Source organism: Gossypium arboreum, chromosome 11, assembly GCF_025698485.1.
Source record: "Gossypium arboreum isolate Shixiya-1 chromosome 11, ASM2569848v2, whole genome shotgun sequence".
NCBI classification, from domain to species: domain Eukaryota; kingdom Viridiplantae; phylum Streptophyta; class Magnoliopsida; order Malvales; family Malvaceae; genus Gossypium; species Gossypium arboreum.
Genome location: NC_069080.1, coordinates 50624732 through 50629883, shown reverse-complemented (window position 1 = coordinate 50629883; position 5152 = coordinate 50624732).

Genomic DNA, 5152 nt, shown 5'->3' with positions numbered 1-5152 from the left:
TACTTCCTTTTTATTATCTAGCCTAAAAATTAAGAGGTTTGGTTATCTAAACTAATTACTAACTAAGAATGCACAGAAAGAAAACTTGGGAAAATAGTTTTGGGAAAATTCGATTGATTAAGACAAGACCTAAGGAAAAATCCACCTAAACTTCCTTGTTATTTGACTCTGAATCAAACAATTTATTCATTTGACTTGATCTGTAGAAATCCCTAAGTTATATTATTATCTCTCTCGAGACTAATAACGTCTAACCCTAGGTTGAATAATTGAAATCTCTTTCTAATTAACACCCTAGAATTGCATTAACTCAATCTATAGATTCCCCTATTAGGATTCACCCTAATCTAGCAAAATCTTGTCACCCTATCTCTAGGTGCATAATCAACTCCGATTAATTATGACAAATTTACTCTTAGGCAGGGTCTATTCCTCCTCTGAATCAGAGCGTTAACTTGAATCAATATCCTGGAATATTAAAATAAGAATTAAGAACAAATCAAATATTTATCATACAATTCAGATAATAATAACAAGATCCGTCTTAGGTTTCATTCCCCTTAGGCTTATGAAAGAAAACATCTCAAAACCATAAAGATAAAAAAACATAAGAAAACCCAAAAACTTCTGAAGGAATATGAAGGGAGATCTTCAATCTTGATGATGAATCTGGCTTCTAAGATGGATCAATCGGCTTTCCATGAGTAATTCCTTGCTTCCTACTCTGCGTTCCCCTTCTAAGTGCCTCCTCAGGTGTTTAAATAGGCTTTAAAATGTCTAAGAGCCCCCAAAATTGGCCTTTTTCGAATAGGGTTATACTTGGGCTCGAGAGGGACACGCCCGTGTGACACGCTCGTGTGCGATTACTCCAGCCCATGGTCAAGCTGTTGAACAGGAACGGGCGTGTAGTCTACCCGTGTAAGTCATGCTTTGATCCTGCCAAAAGGACATGACTGTGTGACACGCCCGTGTGAGGAAGTCCAGGCCATCTTGATTTCCCATGTGGGTCCATTTTATCCATTTTCGACCCGTTTCTCGTTCTTTTTACTCTCCTATGCTCACCTAAGTATAAAACATGAAATTAAAGGATTAGGAGCATCGAATTCACCAAATCTAAGGAGAAATCATCCATAAATGTGCTAAGCATGGGATAAAAATATGTATAATTTACAGTTTATCAGTCATTTACTATTCATATCCAAAACCAATCATATTTAATCATAGTGTCCTTTAATTGGACCCTTGAGACCCAATTTATACATTAGAAACAAGTCGGGAATAAATTGGAAACTTAGAGAATTTTTTGCAGAATTCCAATTTTTTTCTTAAATACAGGGGTCACTTGGCCGTAGGGGTAGGCCTTGTGGCTCACATGGCCAATTGACACTCCCGTGTCCTAGGCCGTGTGGGCATTCAATGTAAGGCAAACGACCGTGTCCCAGCCCATGTTCATACCTATGTAACTCTTTAACTTGGGTCAAATGGCCACCCATACGCCCGTGTGCTAGGCCATGTGGACAATTTAATTTTCAAAAATAGGTGCAGGATTCACATGGCCAAGACACATGCCTGTGTGTTGGGCCGTGTGTTTTACACTGCTGAGACACATGCCCCTGTGACCAATTCTGAGCATTCTGTTTCTCAGTTTTTAAGATGCAGTGGACACACAACTAAACCACACGCCCGTACGCATGGCCGTGTGTCACACACGACTGAGACACACGCTTGTATCTTTGCCTATGTGGACAAAATAAGGATTTTTCTAAGCCTTATTTCTCACCCAAACTTGTCTTCTAGCTATATAAATATTCCAATACACATGCACCAACTAATCCAAGACATTAAAACCAAGCCAAAACCAATCTTATGTATGATATACTACTACATATGTTTAAGTATCCATCTTACCTTTTTGATCAAACACCTATTATACCACTTCATGCATAATCATATCAACATAATACTGTAACACCCCTTACCCGTATCCGTCGTCGGAACAGGGTACGAGGTATTAACAAATTATAGTATATACTATTAAATAAAACCCAATAAAAATATGGCGTGCAATTTGATCATTATAACATATGCCATTAACAATACAAACCAACTTCAAAGGCTTCATACAAAATGATTAGTTTGATACTATAAGTTGTAATTTGAACCTAGACAATTATGACACGTAACAAAATAACTAAGTCTACTATACATGCCATATTTCAAAATGTTGAGTTCAGATACCAAGAGTATTGATAGTGCGGGCGGATCTTCTACGATCTCTGACTCCTGTGCTAGCTGGATGACACTATAAGACAAAGGAGAGAAAAGAAAGTAAGCTTATAGTTTAGTAAGTAAGTATATAAATAACAAATAAGAAATCTAATATGTTTACAACATAACTCAATTATATCATATTTTTTATTTTATTGTTTACTCCAATTTGATCAAGCTGTCCCTCCTGCATCATGATCACTAAATAAATCATAACTCGAGTTATGAAACTCAAAATTCAAATCCGTAAAATTTCCCTGAATCTAGACTAATAAAAATTCTTACTAATTTTTTTCTAGAATTTTTGGTTCAGCCAATTAGTACAGTTTATCAGTTAAGGTTTCCCCTGTTACACAGCTCAACTGATCTGACCTCTGTTCATTACAAATTGAATTTCTCTCAGTAAAAAATTCAAATAACCATGAAACCTATTTCATTTAAAACTAGACTAAATAAGGAATTTAGGCATATCAACTATATTTCTTAATTTGTTTTGTACAATGTTTAATGATTTTTCAAAGTTGAAACAGGGGATTACATAGACATCCTGAGCAAGTCTCACACAATTGTAAATATCTCAAAATATAGAATTCCTTTTCTTGATCTATTTCTTTTATATGAAAATAGACTCATTAAGCTTTAATTTCACATCTCAATAAACCTCTAATTAAATTCCTTCTATTTTTGGTGAATTTTCAAAATCACGTTACTGCTACTGTCTAAAACAGTTTTAATGCTAATTTCATTCTTTCACACATTCTTTATACTAACCTCATTTTAACTTACATATATATATACCACAAATCATTTTCACCACATTGCATACATCACAAGTGTAGGTCCATGACTACAAATGTCACCACAAAACCATCCCGTTGAACAATTCGGAATAATCCTCGATACTTGATGGTTTCAGCACACAGCCCCACCATCATATTCCATTTAATTCGGCTCTCTTGTACACATGGTGAACACTTAGTACCACTCATGCGACCTAGTTGATTTGTCTCGTAGCTCTCTTGTCTACATGGTGTCCTTCACTTGGAATCACGCATGCAACCTAGCTACATTTATCTCTCACGTAGCTCTCTTATCTACATGGGATACATCCCGTATCACACATGTGACCTAGCTACTATATAGTATCTCGTAGCTTTCTTGTACACATGATGTGCACTCGGCACCATACATGTGACCTAGCTACGCTCCCTCTATTTTATTTGATTTTTCCGAATGTTCAACCGGGATCTCTCTCTCTATTACTTATTTCCATTCTTTCAATAGTCGATTTATACTTCAACATCAGCTAATATATATATAATAGGCTGAAATATAAAAATGTAAATGAAATTAATGTATTATTTACATACAAACTTACCTCGGTGCAAAATATGAGAATTTTGCAATTTAGTCCAAAACTTTCTCCTTTCCCCGTTCGAGGTCGATTCCACGCCTTTCTTGATCTATAACAACATATTGAGCTCATTTAACACTCAAACTATTTATTTTAATCCAAAAGTCACATTATAAAAAAATTACATTTTTCCCCCTAACTTTTACAAAATTACGATTTTACCCCAAGGCTCGGAAATTTAATTTCAGCCCTTATTCTTATGTTTAATGACCTAATGATCATTTTTCTCTTCTATGGCAACATCAAATTCTCACTTTAACACATAGTTATGAACAATAGGTATTTTTATCGATTATGCCGTTTTGCTCGTTTTCGTTAAAAATCGCTTAGAAAAGATCATTTCCCTAACTTCAAACATTCATATTCTACCATCAAACAACAAAATACATGCCTATCATTCATGGGTAAATTTTTAAACATAAACCCTAATTCGAACTAATGGTAGAAATAAGTAAACCGAGCTACGAGGATTTCAAAAATGTGAAGAACATTAAAAACGGGGCTTGAATTCACTTACTATGAAGCTTGAAAGTTGAAGAAACCCTAGCTATGGAGGAGAGCAATTTTCGGCAGCAACTAATGAAGATGATAACCAATTTTGTGTTATTTTTCCCATTTTATTTCATTTAATATACAAATGACCAAAATGCGTTTACTACTAAACTTTCAAAAAAATTCCCTCCATGTCCAACTTTTGTCCATAACTTAAGAATGGGTCAAATTTCTATTTAAGACCTCCTAATTAATATCCCAAATCAATTTCATACTAAAAACTTCTAAAACACGAGTTTTACAATTTATTCGATTTAGTCCCTATTCTCAACTTAAGCGCGAAATGCACAGAATTTCATCACGAAATTTTCATGAAATCATGAAATCATATCATAAACCCCAAAATAATTATAAAACGATTATTTCTATCTCGGATTTGTGGTCACGAAACCACTATTCCGATTAGGCCCTAATTCGGGTTGCCACAAATACAGCCTCATGTATATATATACACAAAATATATCATCACTAGCTATTCCAATGGCTGTTTACAACCAAAATATTTCATCATTTGATCTAAATTAGCCTATACATGCCATTATACCAAAAGTAGTTTTGTTAATTATACCAAATTAAGCTAAGGATAGTTTGATCTTGCTCTGACCTGCTCCAACCTTTACGAGCTTCTGAGTACTATAAAACAGAGAAAATAAATAGAGTAAGCATTTAATGCTTAGTAAGTTTGTATAACAAGAATTTAACTTACCAATCATGTTCATTCAATGTAAGTATACATACATGCATCCAAAAACATTTTGGCCAATTGCCTAAACCCATGATTTCATCAAACAAGTTAGTCATGAACTTTATATGAATATAAAGAAAACAAAGATGAGCTCATCATGCAATCATTTCCAAGTATTTCAAGGATAATCAAAATATACTTTATTTAATTCTCATATTTTCTCACAACAGCAG